The following is a 27,061-nucleotide window of genomic DNA, read 5'->3' on the forward strand; positions in this document are numbered from 1 at the left end:
AGAAAGAAGCTACTATCTTAGAGTCAAGTCCATATTTAGCGCTAAAATCACAAAAAAGCATCGGTATCTATGAAAGATTTAACACAACCAAACTTAAGGTTTATACCTGACTCCTTACCTTCATCGAGCTCCCAATCTTCAGAGTTGCATTCATTCTTTCCAATAAATCCCATTTAAATTCAATAGTCTTCTTCATAAAAGAACTAGTACAAGAAGTATCGAGCATGGATTGATCATTACGAGAAAGCCGAGCATAAAAATTCTAAATAATAATTTCTCTTGAGAGCTCATGATTGGGGCATGAATATAACATTGACTTAAGCCTCCCCAAGCTTGAGCGATACTTTCTCCTTCACGAGGCCAAAAATTATATATATAATTCCGATCATGATGAACCAAATGCATAGGATAAAACTTATGATGAAATTCCAATTTCAATCGGTTGTAGTTCCAAGATCTAATATCATCACATAGCCTATACCATCTCAATGCCTTTCCCTTCAAACATAAAAGGAAGACCTTCTTCTTGACATCATCCTCGGGCAAACCTGAAAGCTTAAATAATCCACAAACTTCATCCACATAGATTAGATGCATATCAGGATGTAACGTTCCATCTCCTGCATAAGGATTAACTAGCAGTTTCTCGATCATACCTGAAGGAATTTCATAATAAATATTTTCAGTAGGTGCAGTAGGTTGAGGAGCAACTCTTTGCTCTTTTTTCGAGGTGAAGATACCCCAAACAAGTCCTTGGAAGGATTATTTTCCATGGTGACAAGTGACAGTAAATTTCAGCACATAATATAAATGTTTCCTTACTAAATTCCACTCACCAAAGGCTCTTCACTCCCTGGCAACGGTGCCAGAAAAGAGTCTTGATGACCCAAAAGTATAGGGGATCTATCATAATCCTTTCTATAAGTACAAGTGTCAAACCCAACGAGGAGTAGTAGGAAATGACAAGCGTTTTTCAGCAAGGTATTATCTGTAGGCACTGAAATTATTGGTAACAGATAGTTGTGTGATAAGATAATTCGTAACGGGTAACAAGTAACAAAAGTAAATAAGGTGCAACAAGGTGGCCCAATCCTTTTTGTAGCAAAGGACAATCCTGGACAAACTCTTATATAAAGCAAAGCGCTCCCGAGGACACATGGTGTCGTGGATTTGTCAGGGCAGATGCCCTAGTGAAAGGACTTAGGTGTGGAGCCATCGCAACTAGGTTAGCTCAAAGGGGTTGAACCGGACAAAGGATAAAAGGAGTTTACCCAGGTTCGGCCCCTCTCAATGAGGTAAAAGCCTACTTCCTGCTTCTAGTTGTATTGCTTGGGTTTCGATTACAAGGGAGCGAATACGCTTGACCTAGTTCTTGATTGCTTGTTTCTTGAGTTAACCCGCCACCGGGTCACCCCTTTATATACAGGCTGTTGCCCGGCAGCTTGCAGAGTCCCGGCTGGCTCACATAAATGTGACCGGCTTGGTTTCTAACTAAACCTGCCTTACAGAGCAAGTCATCATATGGCGGTTCACACCTTCGGGCCTTGAGTCACCTCCGGGTCTTGGGCCTTCAGACTTCCTAGGCCTTCTCACCTTAAGCGACCAATGGTGTGACCCGGCCCCTCCTGGGCGGGTCATACCTCGGAGTTATATCCTCAAAATTAGGCCCCAGGTTGATTTGAACTTGTTCACATCAATCTCCACTATTTGACTTAGCAGAATTTTTCATTATCAATTCCTTATCAATCCGCTATGACCCGCCATGACGTCACATAGCAGAACCATTGTAACCCGCCATTACATCATGTGCATTAATTCCGCACAAGGCCCAGGATACCTCAACGGATCTTTATTTCAATGGACTTCCCAAAAATCGAGGCGCCCGCATTGCCATCATAGTCATTTTGCCCCCTCGATTCTCGCGCATGCCATCTTATCATTCCCTTATAAATAGGGACAGGGGGCCCTCGTCTTCACTTTTTACCCCTGCCTCTGGCTCTTCATCTCCTTCCTCGCGATGCTACTGTGACCCGAGCTCCTCCGCCGCCGTCGAACCTTCTTCAACAGCTCTGACCCAGGCCGCTGCATCAACCTGAACGAATTAGAGAACCGCGACATACGTCTGCAGTCCATCAGCATCCCTGGGTACCCATCTTTCTTCTGCTTCAGATTGGCATTAGGGTTTTCCAGTTATTCGGTGTCCAATATTATATAACTGACCTGTGAAATATGTTTGTCAAAAACACTTCAGCGAAATTTACTCACTCCCCATATCTTATAACATCTGTTCGACCACTTGTTGTATGGGCAGCTCAAATGCAGATACGTTATAACCCGGGAAAACACCAGCCAACTCTTTGATAAAACATTTAAACCGCCGATATATGTCTGGTATCCGCATCACCCAGTTTCAACTTGCCGGCTTAATCATGCTAATCTCTCTTACCATCACATGTAATATTTGCGCCTGAACCCATTTGCTTTAATAAACTTGCTTTCCCGATTACAAGGCGGCTTATTTTCATAAATGTGACCCATCAATACTTCATTTTCAGACCTTTCATTTTAAAAGATGACTAAGACCGTGATCGCATGCAACTGGACCGCTTCAACCATCACGGAGCAAACCCTGAACGAATACGTTCAAATGTGTGTCTTAGCAACCAAGGATGTTATCCACTGGCGAGCTCCGGGGATAGAGATCAGACCTGAGCCAAAGGAAGGCGAAGTCGTGGTCTTTGCTGATCATATGCTCCGGGGCTTTTCTCCACCCGGATCAAAATTCTTCTGTGACGTCCTGCACTTTTTCCAACTCCACCCCCAAGACATCGGCCCAAACTCTGTTTCCAACATCTGCAACTTCCAAGTTTTTTTGCAAAGTATACCTTCAAGAGGATCCCAGTGTTGATATTTTCAGAGAGCATTATTACTTGAACCGCCAGAATGAGTTCACAGATGGGCCTAGCTTGGAACTTGGGGGAATTTCTATTCAAAAGCGCAAAGAAGCCACCTTCCCTTCAGCTGCACTTCCTAGTCATCCTAAAGACTGGAACCAAACCTGGTTTTACTGTCAAGATACATCTCCATCTGATGAGAATCCTCTGCCGGGTTTCCATGATAGCCGGCTTAGCTCAAGACATCCACTCCTGGATCGGATCACCACTAAGGAACGGGCTAAATATATGCCCACCTTTAAAAAAATCAGAGCCTTAATGGCCAACGGCTTAACCGGAGTCGACTTAGTCCAGTGCTGGGTCGCCTGGAGGATTTTGCCCTTGAGCCGCCGGTCCGGCTTAACGTGTGAATACACCGGTGACGTGAAAGACCCACAACGTCATTGTAACATCCGGCTGGACGATGGTGAAATCAACAAGAAGACAAAAATGTTGCTCGGAGAGAACTTGGAAGCTTGTAGCAAGATGGGGCCGAATCCATTTTGCACTCTTAACCCAACTCCACCTGTAAGTATTTGAAGCTATTTCTACTTTGTCAATTATTCATACATTACTTTCTCCTCATCATCACTTGTTTTCTTCAGGCCAATTCCTCTTTCTGGAACAAGAAACTTCAGGATAAGCCGGCCAAGAAGGTCAGGGCAAAGAGCAAGGCTCCCAAGAAGTCTGCCAAGAAGAAGACAGATGCAATTGATCCATTTACTCTGGATGATGAGTCGGAGGTAGAACTTGACTCTCTTGGCTCCTTTTTGTACATCTTATTGACACTGATTGCTATCAGGATGACGCGGAGGCCAGCCACGCAGATGGTGAAGAGGTAACTATCCTTTCCTCCGACTCAGTACCTCTGCCAAGACAGAAAGTTTGACAAGCGAGCCGGAAAGTAAGGTTTTCTCACCCTTTAGCTTACTTGGATCCCAACTTTATTTTGAAGAAACAAGAGCATGAAGTTCGCCGCACAACTCGGAACAGCGGCTGTGGAAATCTTTCCTCCGGCTTACCCAACACGCCGGTTCCTCGAAAGCGCCGAAATGAGGCGCCACATAATTCAACCTTATCTTTTCCAAAGGCGGGTCTTATCCGTCAACCGCTTAACCCTTCTGACTCAAATTATCAGGGAACCTCTCACTCCTCTTCCGGCGACTCAACTGGGACTCAGATTCCCCTCTTCAAAGTCGCTCCCGGGTGAGAACATTAGATTTCTTTGCTTTAGTACCTTACCAACTGATACATTAACCTTCTTCTTGTGTGTTATTTTAAGTGGCATAGCCAAGTTGAGCAAAAAGCTGAAGGTAAACAAACCGACCGAAGACCCCAAGGTTATTGAACTGGAGAAACGGACCATCTCTGAAACCTCTCAACAGACTCCGGTGGCTACTGCTGATGACCCGCCACCAGAGACTCACGATGTTATGGTGGATCCAATGGGTGTTGACCCATCCCATGCTAAGCCACCCAGTCCCATAAGACCTGCTGATGAAGCTCCTTCACAACAGGCTGCGGAGGATGTTATTATTACTGACACTGGGAACCCCACCATTCTGGCTAAGCACTTTGCCAAAGAGGAGTTAATTCAAAAGAGCAAGGCCAAGTTTGATGTTGCAAATTACTCTCACTTAGGCATCGACAAATTATACTTTGGTTATCTGAGCCAGCTACACACTGGTCGTGATCTGGAAGCAGACTTAGTGAAGAAACCGCGCCAGAAATATGAGGTATGAGCATATGTTCCCTTTACACATATAGTCATCCAGCCCCCAAGTCTTATCTGTAGGAAAAGATACTTTTGAGTAGGGTTAAGACTTGTCCATACAATCTTTAAAGTCGTAGCCCTCATGGGCCGGCTTATCTTGATAAAGCTGAGCCGGATCATTTCCATTATGCGAAAGAAACTTCAGACCGTAGCCCTCATGGGCTGGCTTATCTTGATAAAGATGAGCCGGTTCAAGAAATGCAAATGCAAGAAAGAACTTCTGCACACATTAACCCCCAAGTGTCAAGTACTTTGCTTGCAACGTGCTTGAGACTTGTCTGGCAAATATGTTGATAACTTGTTTAACTCTTACTTGCAGGATGCTTTAACTCAGGCTGAAGCCTAGGTGGTCGATTTAAAAACCAGACTTGAGAAGCAAGAGGCTAAAACAAGGGAAGCTGACTCCAAGCTCAAGCTTAATCTTGAAGAGAGTGAGAAGCTCAAAAGTGGATTCTCCATGGAAAGAACCACCTGGGACAAGGAGAAGGCCGCCTTGGTTCAAAGAGTAGAGACTGCCGAATCTTCTTTGAAGAAAACTACTGCAGAATTGACCGACTTAAAACGTCGCATATCTCAGATGACAGCTGCTATCTTTGGTAAGTAACTCAGGCTATTTTGACCACTTCCAATTTTTAACCTTAACCCGCCTGACGACTTATCTGTGCATTTTATTCAACAGGCCCCAGGAGTACCAACCTTGGCCAAGACATGTGGGTGAAGCTAAAGGAGGTTTATACTCTGGTGGAACAGCTGTACACAGGCACACGGCGATCCCTAGCAGTTATCTCACATAATAAACATCCACCTTCACTCATCAAAGATGTATTGGACAAGTTATATGTCATGCCCAAGAGAATTGAAGAGATCAAGTGATCCGCAACTCGAGATGGTGCCATTACTGCTTTGAGCCAGGCCAAAGCATGGCAAGCGGAGTTAGACCCAGAGGAGATGGCCACTGGCTGTCCGAGCTTCAAAGAAGACGGGTCTCCCTTCGATTCCAGCGACTTCACCAAATGTGTAAGAGAGATGCGCCCCCTGGCAAGTAAATTGGCCGAGGAGACAGATTTGTCTAAGTATCAGGCAACTTATACCAAGGAGAACGAAAGAGTGAAAGCACTGGCTTATGATATTGTCGAACTCATTCCTCCAATACGTAAGCACACTTTTGCTCCTGATGTTGATCCGTCCAACCTTATAGATGATGAAGCCGAATTCCAAGCTTTAACTGGCATCGACTGGACATCATCTGATTTCCAAACGATGGAGGGAGAAGAAGAAGAACCGACGCAGGATAACCCAAAGGCTTCAACTCGCCAAGACCAAAACAACTGATCCAAGGGGCGGCTCTCAGACTGTAGCGCAACATTTCCGTTTGAAAAAACTCTTAATCATTTGGTTGGAAAGCCTTGTAATAGACTAGTTGAAACAACCTGTCATGCCATCATGCATGTTTAGCCTTAAAACTGCTTGAATTTTTTTACGTGCCACTGATGAGCTTGCAGGGAATATCATATTGTTTTTCAATGTTCCTGCACACATAGTAAACAACATACACCCTGGCGGTTTACGCCAGGGTGTGTCATAATGCCCAATATAATATGTTTTGGCGACTTATAGTCTATAGCCAGGGCGGGTTAGAAAAACCCGAAACATTTATTCAAAAATGAAAGTCATACCTGTAGACTGATATCAGAATGATGTTATGATGATTGTAATCCATCATGGGTATTAACCCATAAATATGAAAAAAATCATGACTTGCATTCTTTCAAAGTAAATTACCCTGTCAATGTAAAATCTATAAGCCAGAAACTGAACAAGACTGGAAGAGACTAGCTCTATTTTTTTTGAAAAAATTCCAGTTATGCTTCAAAGAAGCTTTGGCATGAAAGCCTTTTATCCTATAAACTGGCTCTCACGTGACATAAATCTGTCATTTTAACCTTAACTAGTTCAGGGTCTTATTGAAAAGATTAACTGTTAAGAGTACGAACGGGCCACATAGCGGAGAGACTACGACAGCAGGTGAGTTTATCCTAGCTCTCCGTAAGCCGGCTCTCACGTGACAAAAGCCGCCATTTTAACCTTGACAAGTTCAGGGTCTTATTGAAAAGAGTAACTGTCAAGAGATCGACGGGTCACCTGGCGGAGTAGCAAGTTGCAAACAGGCAGGTTTAACTCAGATTTGGCATGGAAGCCGGCCAAGTGGGCATGAAAGCTATACTCAGTGAGTAGGAAGCCCCCAAGCGACATGTGGCATTGGAAGCCAGATCAAGTGGGTATGAATAGCTATGCTCTTTGATCAGGAAGCCCCCAAGTGACCAATAAGACTACTTATAAACCAGATCAAGAGGGTATGAATAGCTATGCTCATTGAGCAGGAAGCCCCCAAGTGACCTTATGAACAGACAATAAAGACTCATATACTTTGAAATGAAACGACAGAGGCCCCGAATTATCAGGGATGCCGGCTTTATTATATTGTTCATAATATATACATTGATGAAGGTATGTACATCACAAGAGCCGGTGACTCAGGTGTAATAGGGCCGACGATGAGCAATGATCCAAGGCCGGTGGGTCTCTTCTTGTGATGTGCGTGAGTCTTTGTGGTCTCGAATATCAATGAGGTAGCATGATCCGTTGTTCAAGTTCTTGCTGACCATAAAAGGTCCTTCCCAAGGTGGGGATAACTTGTGCATATCTGTCTGGTCTTGAATGAGCTGGAGCACCAAGTCACCTTCTTGAAAGGTCCGGGTTTTAACCCGACGGCTATGATAACAATGCAGATCTTGCTGGAATATGGCCGAGCGAGCCACCATGAGGTCATGCTCCTCATCCAACACATCAAGAGCATCCTGATGTGCCGTTTCATTGACAGCTTCAATATAAGCCGCCACCCGGGGTGAGTCATGATGGATATCGCTTGGAAGAACCGCCTCTGCCCCGTAAACCATGAAGAAAGGCGTGTAACCTATGGATCTGTTAGGGGTGGTATTGATACTCCAAAGCACTGAGGGTAATTCCTCAACCCAACAACTCGGCGTCCTCTACAAAGGGACCATAAGCTGGGGTTTGATCCCTCTCAAGATTTCTTTATTGACCCCTTTAGCTTGACCATTGGACTATGGGTGAGCTACTGATGAGACATCAAGACGAATATGCTCTCGTTGACAAAACTCTTTCATAGCACCTTTAGACAGATTAGTGTCGTTATCAGTTATGATACTGTGAGGATAGCCAAAATAGAAAATCACCTTCTTAATGAATTGAACCACCGTTGCCGCATCACACTTGCTGACAGGCTCTGCCTCAACCCACTTTGTAAACTTGTCAACCGCCACCAAAAGGTGGGTCTTTTTGTCCTTGGATCTTTTGAAAGGTCCAACCATATCTAGCCCTAGAATGCAAACAACCAAGTAATTGGAATCATCCTCAATTCTTAAGCCAGCACATGAGCCCGTCTGCAAAATTTCTGACAACCATCGCACTTGCTAAGTAGATCTTCTGCATCAGCATGAGCCCTCAGCCAATAAAACCCATGACGAAAAGCCTTAGCCACAAGAGATTTAGAACCGGCGTGATGGCCATAATCCCCTTCATGAATCTCTCTTAGAATCTCACGGCCTTCTTCAGGAGAAACACAACGCTGGAACACACCTGTAACAATGCATCGGTGTAAATCGCCATTGACAATAGTCATTGACTTAGACCTCCGGGTTATTTTCCTGGCCAAAGTCTCATCCTCAGGAAACTCTCCCCGGTCATATAAGCCAAATAAGGAACCGTCCAATCAAGAATAGCATGAAGAGCTGCCACCAAGTGTGACTCCGGGTCAGGGATTGCAAGATCCTCTTCTATTGGTAGCTTAACTGAAGGGTTATGTAATATATCAAGAAAAACATTGGGTGGCACCAGCTTACGCTAAGACCCCAGCCGGCTTAAAGCATTACCCACCTCATTCTTTCTGTGATCAACATGTTCCACTTGATAACCTTTGAAATGACCAGCAATACTATCAATCGCTCGGCGGTAAGCCGCGATGAGTGGGTCCTTAGAATCCCAAGTTCTTGAGACTTGCTGAGCCACTAGATCCGTGTCGCCGAAGCACCCAACCCGGCTTAGGTTTATTTCTTTGGCCATCCGAAGACCACGGAGCAGGGCCTCATACTCAGCCGCATTGTTAGTACAAGGAAACATCAGCCTTAAGTCATAACAAAATTTATCACCCCGCGGGGAAGTGAAAATAACTTTAGCCCCCGAGCTTTCCAACTATCTGGACCCATCAAAATAAATAGTCCAATATGTATTATCAGGCTTCTCCTCATGCATCTGCAACTCTGTCCAGTCATCGATGAGATCCACAAGAGCCTGGGACTTGATAGCCGTCCTAGGCATATATTTCAAACCATGGTGTCGCGGGATATCCGCGGCCACCTATGGGACCTGCTGGTTCAGCGGGGGGGGGGGGACGACGACGACGCATGGCACAAAGAGCAGATCAACACACGGCAGCACGGCAGGAAGCACACAAGCAATTTACCCAGGTTAGGGCCGCCACGAGGCGTAAAACCCTACTCCTGCTTTGGTGGATTGATGGTGGAATGAGTGTGGTGACGCGTAGTACACTTGCCCGACAAGGTTTGCCTCAGGGCCGCAGCGTCTACGCGCATATCGTGGCTTGGGGTTGTCAACTTTCTAACCTTCTAACCCCTCCTACGAGTGCCATGGGCCTCCTTTTATAGATTAAGGGGTCACCACATTGGCAAAGTGGTCATTATCCACTGATATGATAGCAAACAGTGCTATCATACCTAACTCTGCGGGCTGACAGGGTCCATTAAATGCACTGCTTAGTGTCACATCACTGGTTGCCCGGCAAGGCCTACCGGGCTATCTCTCCAGCTCCGTGCCTACTCCCTTGAGACGTTGCAGGACGAGTGTCATCTGTGGGGTTCTTCTGTAGGAAGTGGCTGCCATGTGGCGAATGGTTGCCAGTTAATCACGTTGTGGCTTGACACCACACTGATCGACGACGTGAGTCGTGTTAGAGTGGTTGGCGGGGTGGTTCTGCCCCCGCGACCCCCGGTAGGCTCTGCCGGGGGGGGGGGGTCTTGGTTGCTTGCTTCTGGTGGTGGCCTCGCCCCTTGCCGGGATCGCCTGCCCGGCAAGGGAGGCCCTTCTCTTGCTGATATCTTGTTCCTCTGGTTCGATCTTGGTCTCTCTGAGCTGCATGTTGGTTTTTCAAATCTCTTGGTCTTCAATCCATGACTTAAGCTGGTGCTTCAACCTCGATCTTGTGCCTGTGCATAGTTGGGCAACAGACCCAGGGTTTGTTGCACCGACAGAAGCCCCCGGGCCTGCCCCGAACACGCTGCTGAGCGTCGTCGGGGTAGAGCCTAATAAGTGCACAGGCAGGATCGCTGAAGGGGTTGGCCCCTTGAGTTTTCCTTTGTCGCTTCATTAATCTTGATTTCGGGCCAGTTTTTGGTTTCCCCGCGCGTGTTCTAAAGCCAACAGTGGTGGGGCCGCTCCAGTGATGGCCCGTGAAATGACTTTAATGCATGGGGTAGAAACTGCCAATTTACTCTTCCCACAGCGCGCCCTTATCCTTAGCCACGTATGCTGCATGCATCATGCGGGGTAGGTAACGGAGGCGCGTGGCACGGGAGAGCATCTTGGAGAGGGCCCGCCCGCCTTGAATTGGCCGACGATGGTTGTGGTCACTGATGGAGCAGCTGCCCCTCCCTACCCGGCCCATAAAAGGAGGGGCGGAGGAGGGGGAAGTCATCCATCTCTGCATTCTCCTTCTTCTTCTCTTGTTCTCCGCTTCCACTGGTGATGTTGAAGAGGAGAGCCTGGGGCTAGCCCCCGGGTTTCTGGTTGAGGCCTCCCATGGATATGACAGGAAAGTTCGGGCGGCGCGGTGCTGATGCCGGGAGCGGAAACCCCGGCGTGTTCGCCGCCGCGTCGCCCGTAGTCTTGACCTTAGTGGGAGGGGACGCGGCTGACAACATGTTGCGGCTCGAAGTGGGCATGGCGCGTGGTAGTTGACCGCTCCTTGTTCTTCTTCTTCTTCCGGTGGTATCGGGGAGGAGCCGTAGGAGGGATTCGTCGTTAATGGGGGCGAATCTGGCTCCTCCTGGGCGCGGTCGTCTCGTCGATGAGGGAGGCTCCCTGCTTTCTCACGCGTCTTCAAGACGTGCGGTAACTTCTAACGCCAGGGCTCCTGGGGACGACCATGCTCTCTATGGAAGGCCTTAGAGAGCATGGTTCCCGGCATGGTGGTCGTGCCCAGGTCTTTGGGTGGTAGTGATGCGGACGGCAGCGGCAACCCACGATGCGCCAAGAACGGGGAAGACCGTTCCGACTAGTCGTGTTTGCCGCTGACTCCGTGCCTCCCATCTGGTCCTCCGGCAGCGTCACCATCCACGCCTGCCCTCCGGTTTCTTCCTCCTAGCTGGGGAGTGACGTTGCCCTGATCCTGGGGAGGCGCCGAATCCCATCGGTGCCCGCCTCCGGCCCCTTCGACCTCTTCCTGCAGGGGATGGACAGAGGCAAAGGCGTAACGGGGCACTTATCTTTTTTCAGTCTTAAATCTGTAGGCAATTGCGAAATTTTAATTCAAATAATGTAATCTCTCGAGTCCATCTTTGTGTTTTGTAATGCCAGTACTTGTGTTAGCATATGAATGAAAAAGATGGACCTTGCCGGGAGCCCGTGCATGTATATGTCCATGCAAATGTGGAGTGCCTCTTTAATGTAAATAAATGAGTTTTTCTCGGCAGGATATCCTGCCGGCACCCTCTTTGTTTGCCGAAGAGCTCTGCCTGCCGGGGAATAGACAGAGGGGCCAGCCCCCGCCAACTCCTTTTTACCAAAGGTTGCTGCGACCATCTTGACTGAAGCAACGTTCGAGTCATAGATGGGAGCACCCAAGTATCAAAAGAGAGGTGAGGTTTTCTCATGCAAAGTTATAGCCTTACAGAACACTAATGGACAAGAGGTAAACTTATCTGTTTTGGCTTTGCCGGGGATCGCTGTGCCATGCAATCTTATCATCCTTTGTCGAAGTCAAGTTCATGGCAGGGACATGAAACTCCATGTAGATGAGAATGAATGCAGGATGCAATCCTATCTATATGCATATGCAAATGCTCATGAAATGCTTATGAAGTGATCTGGGTGTGCTCGTGCATGCATGCAATCTTAGTTGGGGCCCCCCTATAGTGCTTCTTTATTTTCTCTTGCACCCGGTCATCGCCCCGACTTTGTACAAGGGGTTACATGCAGCTGAGGCAAGGCCTGTACAAAAGGGTGGCTGCCGGACAGTGCCCGGCAGCCTCGCGCCTTATGGGTAGTACTTATGGAGATGCTCCATATTCCATGAGTTTTGCAACGGTGTGCCATCTCCAGTCTCCAGACGGACTGCGCTAGGTCTGGTGACTCGTACCACCCGGTAAGGGCCTTCCCACTTTGGTGACAACTTGTTTGTACCCTTGGCGGACTGAACGCGCCTAAGGACAAGGTCACCTTCCTCAAAACACCGGGCCAGTGGCTGTGATAGCGACGCAGGGCTTGCTGGTAGCATGCAGCACGCGTAGTAGCCCGGAGATGGTTCTCCTCAAGTAGCATAGCATCGTCACGCCGGTGCCGATCTTGCGCTACTTCATTGTAGGCAATCACTCGAGGGGACCCATAAATGAGTTCCGTCGGGATAACTGCTTCTACCCCGTAGACCAGGGATAAGGGAGTCTGCCCGGTAGCTCAGTTAGGTGTCGTTCAGAGGGACCAGAGAACTACCGGCAGCTCCTCAATCCACCGCCTGCCGTGCTTCTGCAGCATATCGGAAGTCCTCGTCTTGATTCCACGAAGCACTTCAGCGTTCGCCCTCTCAGCTTGTCCATTGCTCTGGGGGCGTGCCACAGAAGCGAATGAGATCTTGCATCCGAGGGCATGAACGTATTGCATGAAGGCGTGGCTCGTGAACTGGGTGCCGTTGGTAGTGATGATCCTTGCCGGAACTCCGAAATGACACACCAATTCTTTCAAGAACTTGATAGCTGACTGAGCAGTCACCTTTCTCACGGCAGTCACTTCCGGCCACTTTGTAAACTTGTCGATGGCAACGAACAAGAATTCAAAGCCCCCGATTGTTCGGGGGAAGGGGCCGAGGATATCGAGCCCCCAGACCGAAAATGGCCATGATAGAGGGATTGTCTGAAGGGCTTGGGCAGGCAGGTGTGTTCTCTTGGAATGGAAATGGCAGGTTTCACATGTTGTGACAAGCTCAACTACATCTTGGAGGGCTGTGGGCCAATAGAATCCTTCCCGGAATGCTTTCCCAACTAGTTCCCTTGATCCAATGTGTGAGCCGCACATTCCTCTGTGAATCTCAGCCAGCAGTTCATTTCCATCCTCCCGACAGACACACTTCAATTTCACACCCTTGGGCCTTCTTCTGTACATAGTGTCATTGACAAACTGATACATACTGGCCCTCTGGGCTACTTTCTCAGCTTTATCTTGGTCGCCGGGAAGTTCTCGGGTTTGGAGGAAGCGGACGATGTGCCTTGCCCAAGTTGGAGCCTGTGGCTCGGCAACGAGGACTAGCAGCACCTCCTCTACTGCGGGAGCACCAGCCTCGTTCACGGGGTCCATAGGCCCGGCTGGAGGGGGCGGTCCGACAGGCTGTTAGGAGTTGTTTTCGGCAGGGTCTTTGCCGGGGGCGGATGGCTTGACCGGGAGAGGCTTACCGTAGTCCAACTTTCTCCTTTTCTGGGCCGTTGTGGCTGGTGATACGGAGGGTTGAGAGAGATGGAGAACAAAAGTTCCTGGTTCCACAGGAAGCTTCTGTGCAGCACACTTTGATAGGTGATCAGCTATGCTGTTTTCCGCATGGGGTACGTGCTCTATTTGCAACCCATCAAAGTGCTCCTCCAGTCTCCTCACTTCCTCGACGTATGCTTCCATCAATGGATTTTGATAATCCTTGTTGACTTGTCTCACCACAAGCTGTGAATCTCCTCGAATGATCAACTTCTTAATTCCCAATTCTGCTACAATCCCGAGCCCGACAAGGAGCCCTTCATACTCAGCTGTATTGTTGGTGGCTTCTTCCCGGGCAAAGTGCATTTGGACGACGTACTTCAAGTGCTCCCCGGAGGGGGCAACAAGAAGCACGCCAACCCCTGCACCTTGTAGGAAAAAGCACCATCAAAATACTTAATCCATTCTTGGGGTGATTCCTTGCCGGGGAGAGCTTTTTCTGTCACTTCCTCATCAGGGGTTGGCATCCATTCTGCAATAAACTCTGCCAGTGCCCTGCTCTGAATGGTTGAAGTGCTCTCAAACTTCAAAGCAAAGCTGGATAACTCCAAAGCCCATTCCACTATTCTGCTAGTTGCCTCAGGGTTTCGAAGTATCATTTGCAACGGGAAACGAGTGACAACCATGATCTCATGGGCTTGGAAGTAGTGGTGCAGTTTCCTTGAGGCCATGATGAGGCCAAAGATCAACTTTTGCACGCCAGAGTACGTCGATCTATCCCCCTGTAACAAGGAGCTAACGAAGTACACTGGGCGCTGCACCACTTTCTTCCTTGCCGCGTCCTTGGGGTTGCTCTCGTTGTCGTGCTCATTGTTGTCCTGATCCTCTTCTAATTCTGCCGTGATCTGGTCACTTTCTGCCTCCTCCACTTCTCGTTGTGCAACCAAGGCCGCACTGATCACTTGGTTGGTTGCCGCCAAGTAAAGCAATAACGTCTCTTGGGGTTTAGATGCAACCAAGGTAGGCACAGACGATAAGTAGGCCTTCAATTCCTGCAAAGCTGCATCTGCTTCCGGGGTCCACTTCATGGGCGCTGCCTTCTTCAAAATTTTGAAGAATGGCAAGGCACGCTCGGCAGACTTGGAAATGAATATGCTTAGCACAGCAACGCATCCGTCAGGTGCCTTACATCCTTAACTGTCCTTAGCGCATGGATCTGCTCGATGGCCTTTATCTTGTCGGGGTTGGCTTCAATCCCCCGATGGGACACGAAGAATCCAAGTAGCTTGCCGGAGGGAACACCGAATACACACTTCTCCGGATTAAGCTTCAAGTTGATCTTGCGCAGATTAGCAAATGTCTCCTCCAAATCCTGGATTAGGGTGGATTTATCCTTGGTTTTGACCATGATGTCATCCATATAGGCTTCTATGTTTCTGTGCAACTGTGGCTCAAAACCAATCTGTACTGCTCTTACAAAAGTGGACCCGACACTCTTTAATCTGAAAGGCATATGGACAAAGCAGTACGTAGCACATGGAGTGATGAATGATGTCTTCTCCTCATCTTCTTTGGACATGAAGATCTGGTGATACCCGGAGTATGCATCCAGAAAGGAGAGCAAATCACAACCTGAAGTGGAATCCACGATCTGGTCGATGCGCGGCAAGGGGAATGGGTCCTTCGGGCAAGCCTTGTTGAGATATGTGAAATCAATGCAAAGCCTCCATTTCCCATTCGCCTTCCGGACCACCACTGGGTTTGCCAACCATGTAGGGTGCAGTACTCCTCTGACCAAACCAGCTGCCTCTAGTTTCTTAATTTCCTCTGAAATGAACTGCTGCCGCTCCAAGGCCTGCTTTCAGACTTTCTGCTTGACGGGTCGGGCGTGTGGGTAGACAACAAGGTGGTGCTTGATTACCTCCCTGGGAACACCGGGGATATCAAATGTTTGCCAGGCAAACACATCGATATTCGCCTGCAGGAAGGCAACAAGCGCGCTTTCCTATTTGTCACCAAGGGTGGCGCTGATAGTGAAAGTACCATCAATGCCAGTCAGCCCTGCCGGGACCTTCTTCACTTGGGGTGCAGTAACCTTGGATCTCTTGCTGTTGGAACTCTCCGGCACGTCGTCAACGGGTGCCGTGCACTCGGAGGGGGCACGCTTCCTGGACTCATTGCCGGAGGCCCTACAATCCTTCTTCTTTCCTTTGCTTTCCTTGCCAGGAGCTGTTGCTACCGCAACCTCTACCGTGACTGCATCACAGTACATCTTGTCCACGCAGATAATTGCATCCTTCTCATCTGATGGGATAGTGATGCTCCCAGTGGCCCAGGCATCTTCAAAGTGTTATAAGCATAGTGTGAAGCTGCCATGAACTTAGCCAGAGTTGGGCGTCCCAAAATCCCATTGTATGGCAGGGGGAGATCAACCACATCAAACACAATCTTCTCAGTCCGATAGTTCAAATCTCCCCCGAACGTCACCGACAACATAATCTTCCCCTTAGGATGGCTCCTGCCGGGATTGAGTCCTTGAAACGTGCCGGCAACCTCTAGCTCTTCTCCTATCTGAAGCTCGTTGAGGATTGCAGGGGAAATCGGATTCAACCCAGCCACGCCATCCACTAACATCTTTGTGACCTTGAGGTTGCGGATTGTCGGGGAGACCAACAACGGCAAAAACCCTACCGCTATGGTGCGATCAGGGTGATCCTCTTTGTCGGTGTACAAAAGTAGGGGCACTCCTTTGTACCCCTTTACTTGTGCACGGGCAGTCGGAGCCACGCGCCGCGGCCACACTAAGCAGGGCAGAGGAGGGAAGCCGGAGAGAAGCCGAAGCCCAAGACCAACAAGACAACACCAAGGCCAAGAACACAAAGAGCAGAGGGACGAAGCAGGTTCCCCCGGCAAGACCCTTGCCAGGGCAGCCTCAGCGGCCCCGGCAAGACCCTTGCCGGGACAGCTCGCCCAACACCAGCGGAGCGCGCCACCCTTGAGCCTACGGTTTCCAACACCATCAAGCACGTTGGGCCAGGGCTCGGGAGGCACCTCCATGGTGACATGCAGATCTTTGTGGAGACAAAGAATACTCAAGGTCAGATGAAGATTGGAAGACAACGATCCTCGGCAAGATCCTTGCCGAGGAAAGCCACAAGACCCCCGGCAAGATCCTTGCCGGGGACGACTGCGCGCCACGGCGAGACCCTTGCCGGGCCCCTGGCAAGGCCCTTGATGGGAGCATCAGCGGGGCCATAGCCATTCCCACATCCACCAAGACTCCACGGCCGTCCCCAAGCAGCTGCGTGGCGACAGGCGGCCTCTACGCCAACTCAACAAGCACCTGCGTGGTGGCATGCAGATCTTCGTGAAGACCCTACCACCGCGCCACCTCAGCTGCCTGCCTGCCTACATGGAGCCGCATGCATCGCTGGCCTAGGCGCGTGTCGAAGCGAGGCGAGGCGACAATGGACGGGACGTGCCTCGCCCCCGTCCCCGATAAAGCTAAGGGACACCTAAGCGACACATTAAATGCGTCTTGTCCTGTAATACATGCGATAACCTCGCACACTGTAGACCTTTCCACCTCCTGTGTGCCACTGTGGCAACCCCTTTTGCCTATAAAAGGAGGCCCGAGGCGACCAAGAGAGGGATTCGGCTCTCTGAAACAAGACTGCCACCGTAGCTAGTTTGAAAGCTCAAGGACACTCAATACATCCACCAAAGCAGGACTACGGTTTTACGCATCCTCGCAGCCCGAACCTGGGTAAACGATCCTTGTGCTGGCTCCTAGACCTGCTCTCCTCACAACCCCGCGCCCGCCGACCGTAGAAGGGATTCCAGTGATCCCATAGGTGTCGTTCTCACCGACACTCTTCATCAAAGGTGATGGGCATGCGGGACCACTTGAGCGGTTTCTGGGCCTCTGGCGCTGGTTCTACAACATTGACCTCTCATGCCCATCGCTTAAGTTGGCGATGGGAGGTGTGCAAAGATGCACCTCCATCAATGCGTAGGGCGTCAGTGGCCTTCTGAAATTCCTGCTCACTGGTTTCCTCTTTATGCCCTCCATCACTCACATCATCACAAATTTCCTTCTCTTGGCCCTTGGTGGGGTTTTCCTTGGTTCCGAAAGGGTCTGCCGGGGCGATTTGCTTCACCGCCTCGGCCCTTACCGCCAGCAACATTCTGACCTTTCTCCTTATCACGCTTGTCATACTCTGCCTTTTGTTTCTTGACAAGCTGCTCAACCCGATAACACTCCTGAAGGTCATGGCCTTTGGTCCGGTGGATCTTGCAGTACGACCCATCACCTTCCTCAACATTTTCCGTGGCAGCGGCTTCCCGGCAGGCAGCGCACGCGGCAACTTCCTTGCCGGGGGCCTCAACCTTGGCCTTCTTGCCAGTACTAGGTGTGCCCGATCCTTCCACGGTCATCACTGCCTTATCCCTTGGCTTCTTATTGTGCTTCTTGCCCTTTCCCTGGCTGGTTGATTCATCTTCATCCTCTGAATCAACATTGATGCAATCCTCCTCTCCGGGCAACTTCCTTCCTTCCTCCATCCGAGCACATTTATCCACCAGTGTGTATAGTTCCTTCACAGTCTTGGGAAACCGCACATTAATTTTAGAACGAATGCGACGGTTGCACACATTGGACTGGAAGGCTGCTATAACAGCTGCCATATGGATATTTGGAATATTTCTATGAACTTTACTGAATCTCTTTAAATACTTACGGAGGGTTTCTCCTTCCTTCTGCTGGAGAAGCTGCAGGTTGCCGGGCCTGCCGGGCTCTTGATGGCCACTGGTGAAGGCACCGATGAACTCGTGGCACAGGTCCTCCCATGACGAAATGGAGTTCTCCGGCAGGTGCATCAGCCAAGACCTCACGTTGGATTTGAGGGCCAACGGGAAGTAGTTGGCAAACACCTTCTCGTCTCTTCCCCCGGCAGCCTGAACAACGATGGTGTAGATGCTTAGGAACTCTGCCAGGTTTAGCCTCCCATCGTACTTCTCAGGTATCACTGGCTTGAACGTGTGAACAGATGGCCAACGGACTTGCCGCAGCTCTCGTGTAAAGGTAGGGCAGCCGACCTCGAAAGGTAGGCACCCGCCAACACCGAGCGCAGGCTCGTCGACGTTGAGGCCGCCGCACCCGTCGGTCTGGTGTAGGTCATCGTGGCGCCGATCCATGATGGCGCACGCGTCTCCCCGCCACCTATCCTCCGGGGCTCGTTGTTGGCCTGGACGTGCTTGAGGTTCGGAAGAGGCCATCGAGACGTCGTCGGGGTCTTGATTCTGCTGCGCCCACGTCGGCTGCCGTGGTGGGAACTGCAGCGTGGGGACAGCCCCCTCCGTTCGGCCAGTAGTACGGGCGGTGGCTGTCGCTTGGGGAGGTCGTAGCTGGCCAGCTCGTCGTGAGTCCCCAGCCTCACTGAAACCGAGCAGGCTCTGGATAGTGGCATGCCATTCATCCATCTGCTCGGCTGCTGGCGGAAACCTCAGCAACAACTCAACTCGAGCCATGGCCTCCGTGGCAGTGCTCGGCATAGATGTTGATGACGTCGACCGGACCGTCGCCCGACTCTTGATGGTGCCAGCAGCGGCGACGACGGGGGTGCTGCGCTCACGTAGCTGTGGGACGACCACCTGGGCAGCGGGGTTGCGCGGCGGTGGTGCTCGAGGGTCAGCGGCTCCGTCGAGCGCAGCGGCCTGGTCGACTCGTCTGGGAGGAGGCACGGCCATGGTCGCTCCCATGGCGAGGGCGGCTGGAGGGCGATGGTTCACCCCGGACTAAGCGCCGTTGCGGTGGCTGTTCTCGTCGGCGGGGGAGAGGGTGCAGACAGAGTGACCCCCTCGCCCGCAGCTTGTGGAGCCTAACCGCTGAGGCGTTGCTGATGTTGTCCTCCTCCGGAGTCTTCAGCCCCCCATCGACCGCAGGGGGTGTGGCGATGGTGCCACCTGCTCCAACCATGCCCCTAGCACCATTCACATCCTCGCTCACCCCCGCATCCTCTAAGGCACTAGAGGCCGTGGGCAGCGGAGCCTTCGAGGTGGACGGATGGGCCGAAGGGCCAGACTTCTTCTTCTTAGGCGCCATGGTCGATGTTGTCGTCGAAGATGCAGATGGCAATGAAGTTGACGCGCTACGCATGCTTTTAGGTTCGCGCAAGCGCTCCCCCTACCTGGCGCACCAAAGATGTCGCGGGATATCCGCGGCCACCTATGGGACCGGGTGGTCCCTTGCTGGTTCGGCGGGGGGACAACGCGTTGCACAAAGAGCAGATCAGCGCATGGCAACACAACAGAAAGCACACAAGCAATTTACCTAGGTTTGGGCCGCCGCAAGGCGTAAAACCCTACTCCTGCTTTGGTGGATTGATGGTGGAATGAGTGTGGTGACGTGTAGTAAACTTGCCCGACAAGGTTTACCTTAGGGCCGTAGCGTCTACGCGCGTATCATGGCTTGGGGTTGTCAACTTTCTAACCTTCTAACCCTTCCTACGAGTGCCATGGGCCTCCTTTTATAGATTAAGGGTTCACCACAGTAGCAAAGTGGTCATTATCCACTGATATGATAGCAAACAGTGCTATCATACCTAACTCTATGGGCTGACAGGGTGCATTAAATGCACCGCTTAGTGTCACATCACTGGTTGCCTGGCAAGGCCTGCCGGGCTATCTCGCCAGCTCCGCGCCTGCTCCCTTGACACGTCGCAGGACGGGTGTCATCTGTGGGTTTCTTCTGTAGGAAGTGGTTGCCATGTGGCGAATGACTGCCACTTAATCACCTTGCGGCTTGACACTGCCCTGATCAACGATGTGAGTCGTGTTAGAGTGGTTGGCGAGGTGGTTCTGCCCCCGCGACCCCCGGCGGGCTCTGCCGGGGGGGGGTCTTGGTTTCTTGCTTCTGGTGGTGGCCTCACCCCTTGCCGGGCTCGCCTGCCCGGCAAGGGAGGCCCTTCTCTTGCTGTTATCTTGTTCCTCTGGTTTGATCTTGGTCTCTCTGAGCTGCATGTGGGTTCTTCAAATCTCTTGGTCTTCAATCCCTGACTTAAGCTGGTGCTTGAACCTTGATCTTGTGCCTGTGCACTATTGGGCAACAGACCCAGGGTTTGTTGCACCGACACATGGGGTCCAAGTTCAATGGCCCACTTGGCCACTCGGCCTGTGGCTTCTCTGTTTTGAATAATATCCCCTAAGGGAGCTGAAATGACCATAGTAATGGGATGACCAAGGAAATAATGCTTCAACTTGCGGCTGGCCATGAACACCCCATAGACTAACTTCTGCCAGTGTGGGTGCCTCTGTTTAGACTCAATTAAAACCTCACTGACATAATAAGCCGGCCTTTGAACCGGATATTCCTTGCCTGTTTCCTTCCTTTCCACTACAACCACATATAAAAGCAAGGGCTCCTTCTCAACAGGAGCTGCAAGAACTGGCGGTTCAGCCAACTGTTTTTAAGTGCCTCAAATGCCTCATTAGCAGCATCACTCCAGACAAAGTGATCCATTTTCTTCATCATCTGGTATAGAGGAATAGCCTTCTCTCCCAGGTGGCTTATGAACTGGCTTAAAGCCGCGATACGACCTGCCAAGCGCTGGACGTCATTAATACACGCCGGCTTAGCCAATGAAGTGATAGCCTTGATTTTCTTCGGGTTAGCTTCAATACCTCTCTCAGAGACCAGTAAACCCAAGAGCTTGCCCACTGGCACACCAAAAACACATTTGGCCAGGTTAAGCATCATCTTGTAGACCCGAAGGTTATCAAAGGTCTCCTTCAAATCATCTAGCAGGGTCTCCTTCTTTCTGGACTTCACAACAATATCATCCACATAAGCATGCACATTGCGTCCTATCTGACTGTGAAGGCAATTCTGAACACAACATTGATAAGTCGCCTGGGCACTCTTGAGCCCAAAAGGCATAGAAACATAGCAAAAAGCTACAAAGGGCGTGATAAAAGATGTTTTCTCTTGGTCCTTAACTGCCATCTCGATCTGATGATAACCAGAAAAAGCATACAAGAAGCTCAAACGCTCACAACCCGCCGTAGCATCAATGATCTGATCAATACAGGGGAGAGCAAAAGGATCAGCTGGACATGCCTTATTAAGGTTTGTGTAATCCATAGACATACGCCAAGTGCCATTTTTCTTAAGTACTAGCACCGGGTTAGCCAACTACTCTGGGTGGAAAACTTCAATGATGAACCCAGCAGCTAAGAGCTGGGCCACCTCTTTTCCAATGGCCTTGTGCCTCTCTTCATTGAAATGACGAAGGAATTGCTTGACCGGTTTAAACTTAGGATCAATATTGAGAGTGTGCTCAGCGAGTTCCCTCGGTACACCCGGCATGTCTGAAGGCTTCCATGCAAAGATGTCCTGCTTCTCACGGATGAACTCGATGAGCGCGCTTTCCTATTTCGGATCCATGCTGGCACTGATAGTGAACTGCTGAGATGAGTTACCAGGGACAAAATCAACCTGCTTGGTATCATCCGCCGATTTAAATTTCAACAAAGGGTCATGCTCTGTAGTTGGCTTCTTCAATGGAGTCATATCCGCCGGGTCAACGTTGTCTTTGTAAAACTTAAGCTCTTCTGTAGCACAATCAGACTCAGCATAAGCAACATCACCTTCCTCACATTCTAGGGCTATCTTACTCTCACCATGTACTGTGATGGTTCCTTTGCGACCCAGCATCTTGAGCTGCAAATATACATAACACGGCCGTGCCATGAACTTGGCGTAAGCCGGCCTACCAAACAGAGCATGATAAGGGCTTTTAATTTTAACCACCGCAATGTTCAATGTTTCAGCCCTGTAATCATGGTCATTACCAAAAGCTACTTCCAAGGCTATCTTACCCATCGGATAAGCCGACTTACCAGGCACCACCCCATGAAAGACTGTAGAGGACGGCTTAAGATCCTTGTCAGTTACATTCATCCGGCGAAAAGTATCATAATAAAGGATATTTATACTGCTGCCTCCATCCATAAGCACCTTAGTGAACTTGTAACCTCCAACTTGAGGAGCTACCACCAAAGCCAGCTGACCCGGGTTGTCAATCCGGGGCGGGTGATCCTCACGGCTCCATACAATCGATTGCTCTGACCATCGTAAATATCGAAGGATCGCCGGCTCAACCGCGCTCACCGCTCATTTATGGACCTTCTGATCTCGCTTGCACAGGCTTGTGGTGAAAACATGATATTAGCCACTATTGAGCTGCTTTGGATTACTCTGATACCCAGACTGCTATTGCTGATTGCCTTGACTATGCTGCTGATTAAAACCGCCTTGATTGCCCTGGCCTTGAAATCCAGAATTTGAGCCGCCACTTCCAAAGCCGGGCCCATGAGAGCTGGATCCTGACCTGCCATGCGGGCCGTTAGTGTCATTGTGGTCCTGGTGAAAGCCTGAATTTTTATACTCCCTCATGATATAACAATCTTTCCACATGTGAGTCGATGGCTTATCGTGACGACTATGCTTTGGGCAAGGTTGGTTCAACATCGCCTCCAAGTTAAACATCGGCCCTCCAAACTAGGGTTGTGGTCTTCTCTTATGGTGACGATCGTTGTTCTGTGCATTAGTATTAGCCACAAAGTCTGACCAGCTGTCGGGCTGTTTGCGCTTACCATTATTACCTTGGTTATGACCCGACATGTTTGACTGCTGCCCTTTTCCATTGTCGTTTTTCTTCCCCTTGTTGGACTTCTCCTCATCAGACCCAGGGTCTTTAGTATTATCACAGTCAGGATATTTGATAAGAGTCGCCATGAGGTCTCTCATGTCATTGTAGTGACGCTTCAGCCACCCTAACTTTTGCTTGACAGGGGTGAAAGGACAATTTTTCTCCAGAATTAGAATCGCAGAGCCGACGTTGATGCTATCCGATGAGTGGATAATAGCAGAAACCCGTCGGACCCAATGGAGGGCCGATTCATCCTCGCGCTGTACACAAGCATCTAGGTCAATGATTGACAGAGGCTGTTTACACGTGTCTTTGAAATTCTGAATGAAACGTGCCTTCAACTCTGACCATGGGTTGATAGAATTAGGGGGCAATCCCTTCAACCAGGTTCGAGCCGGCCCATCCAGCATCATGGTGAAGTACTTGGTGCACACGGCATCATTCACATCCAACATCTCCATAGCCAACTCATAGCTCTCAATCCAAGCCTCTGGGGGCTGATCAGGAGTGTAACTGGGCACCTTTTGAGGGCCCTTTAAATCCTTGGGCAAACGCTCATTGCGTAGAGCCGACGCTAAGAATGGCACACCCACTGTCCTGGAAGTCATCCCGGCTTCTACATAAGCTGACGGGTTATGTTGGAGTTGCTGATGAGCCGCTAACTGAGCCGCCAACTCCGCCTCTTGACGTGCCCTGGCCTGATCTAGTAGGGTCTGGACATTATTATCATCATGCGTCGGGTCATGCCCACGCGGCTCGTTCCGATGCCGTTCGCTATTGGAAACTGTTGGCAACTCAATGCGCCTGCTATAACTTTGACTTTGGTGAGGAGTTGAATGAATTCTATCACGACTGTATGAGTAAGCCGCCTGCAGAGATACCGCTGTCTGAAGAAGCTCCATGGCCTTCCGTGCCTCAACCACCGCAGGAGACTCACCTTCTACGGGAAGAGCCGCCAGTTGTGAAGCCGTAGCAATCATATTATCCAGGGGATTGGAAAAATGACTCGGCGGTGTTAACACCTGTTGAGGCGGGGTTAAATTCAAACGAGGCGGGTCAGTTACACGCGGTTGAGCCGTCGCCCCGTCCACGGGCGCCTCGGCGACCCGGGTTACACCGGGCGGGTTACTCATTCCTGCTCCAGGCGTATTAAAAAGATTCCTTGCTTTGAACTCTAGGGGCAGACAGGTCTGGTGCCTTCTTCGCATAACGGTGTTTGAAGCGTTCTTGTCTAGATTAAGCCGGAAAGATTCTTCTTGGATCCGTTGCGACTCAGCTTCCAACGCATCTCGCTCTGTTACAATCCTAGCATTCTCAGCGTTAAGTGCCTCCTTAGCCTGAGCTATCTCATCTTGTAGCTTCGCAACCCCCACCTTATGTTGTGCTTGACTTGCCGGGGTTACCTCCGTAGCTAAGAGAGTCTCCAGAGCATCCAGGAGTTCAGACAAAACCTGAGCTGGCAGGCACATAGGATCACTTGCCCCGGCCATCGCAGTAGCCGTTGAACCAGAGGTCATAGCCGCGGCAGTCAATGAATTCACCATCTGTTGCGTACCAGCCATGAAAACAGCAGCCCTGCTCGGCGGCTCATAGGAGTCCGGAATAGCGTTGGTATCGGAACAGCCCCCAAGCCCGCCGTCTTGGAATTGATAGATCGACTTACTTTTGCCGGTTGAGGACTCATCACCTGAGTAGATGGCTGTCTCTCCACCTGACATAGAACCTTCTTCGAGATCCGCCCCATGAATAAAACCAACGAAGGTGGGCTTCCTGGCGGGTTGGATCTTGGCGGGTCGTGAGCGCTGAGCCGTCTCAATCCCGTCGGTGCAGATGTCTGGCTCAAGCTCCGACTCTCCAATCTTGCCGATGAAGACATGAATCCCGCCAAAGGGGACCCGTTACCCGTACTAGATTGAGTCGGTCTCGGGGCCCCAGCCAACATCATCGATGTAGAGCCTACCGCGGCGGCTGTTGGTCATCCGGCCCATGGCGTATCCCTTGATCCCTGAGAAGCTGCCCTTCAAGAACTCAAAACCACCGTGCTCTAGCCCCACGGTGGGCGCTAACTGTCGTGGATTTGTCACGGCAGATGCCCTAGTGAAAGGACTTAGGTGTGGAGCCATCGCAACTAGGTTAGCTCAAAGGGGTTGAACGTGACAAAGGACACAAGGGGTTTGTCCAGGTTCGGCCCCTCTCAACGAGGTAAAAGCCTACTTCCTGCTTCTAGTTGTATTGCTTGGGTTTCAATTACAAGGGAGCGAATACGCTTGACCTAGTTCTCGATTGCTTGTTTCTTGAGTTAACCCACTGCCTGGTCACCGCTTTATATACAGGTTGATGCCTGGCGGCTTACAGAGTCTCAGTCGGCTCACACAAACGTGACCAGCTCAGTTTCTAACTAAACCTTCCTTACAGAGCAAGTCATCATATGGCGGTTCACACCTTCGGGCCTTGAGTCACCAACGGGTCTTCGGCCTTCTGACTTCCTGGGCCTTCTCACCTTAAGCCACCAATGGTGTGACCCGGCCCCTCTTGGGCGGATCATACCTCGGAGTTATATCCTGAACACATGGGAATTACTGCCAACCTAGTTTTCATCATGCACATATGATTCGCGTTCGTTACTTTGATAATTTGATATGTGGATGGACCGTTTCTTGGATGCTACCCTTCCTTGGACAAGCCTCCCACTTATTATTAACCCCTCTCGCAAGCATCCACAACTACAAAAGAACAATTAAGATAAATCTAACCATAGCATGAAACATATGGATCCAAAGCAGCCCCTTACGAAGCAACACATAAACTAGGGTTTAAGCTTCTATCACTCTAGCAACCCATCATCTACTTATTACTTCCCAATGCCTTCTCCTTGGCCCAAACATTGGTCAAGTGTCATGTAGTCAAAGTTCACATAACACCACTAGAGGAGAGACAACATACATATCAACAAAATATCGAACGAATATCAAACTCACACGATTACTTATAACAAGACTTCTCCCATGTCCTCAGGAACAAATGTAACTACTCACAAAGCATGTTCATATTCATAATTAGAGAAGTATTAATTATCATTAAGGATCTGACATATGATCTTCCACTGAATAAACCAACTAGCATCAACTACAAGGAGTAATGAACACTACTAGCAACCCACATGTACCAATCTAAGGTTTTGAGACAAAGATCGGATATAAGAGATGAACTAGGGTTTGAGAGGAGATGGTGCTGGTGAAGATGTTGATGGAGATTGACCCCCTCTCGATGAGAGGATCATTGGTGATGACGATGGCTTCGATTCCCCCCGGAGGGAAGTTTCCCCGGCAGAACAGCTCCACCGGAGCCCTAGATTGGTCCTGCCCAGGTTCCGCCTCGAGACGGCGGCGCTTCGTCCCGAAAGCTTCCTCTTGACTTTTTCCAGGTCAAAACACACCATATAGCAGAAGATGGGCACCAGAGGCCTGACAGGGGGCCCACAAGGTAGGGGGCGTGCCCCCACCCTTCTGGATGGCTGGTGGCCCCCTCTGGTGCTTTCTTCGCCCAATATTTTTTATATATTCCAAAATAATTCTCCGTGAAGTTTCAGGACTTTTGGAGTTGCGCAGAATATGTCTCTAATATTTGCTCCTTTTCCAGTCCAGAATTCTAGCTGCTGGCATTCTCCCTCTTCATGAAACCTTATAAAATAAGAGAGAAAAGGCATACGTATTGTGATATAATGTGTAATAAGAGCCCATAATGCAATAATATCAATATAAAAGCATGATGCAAAATGCACGTATCAACTCCCCCAAGCTTGGACCTCGCTTGTCCTTAAACGAAATCCGATATTGAAAAATATGTCCACATGTTTAGAGATAGAGGTGTTGATA

This window comes from Aegilops tauschii, chromosome 6, assembly GCF_002575655.3.
Source record: "Aegilops tauschii subsp. strangulata cultivar AL8/78 chromosome 6, Aet v6.0, whole genome shotgun sequence".
Taxonomy (NCBI): Eukaryota; Viridiplantae; Streptophyta; class Magnoliopsida; order Poales; family Poaceae; genus Aegilops; species Aegilops tauschii.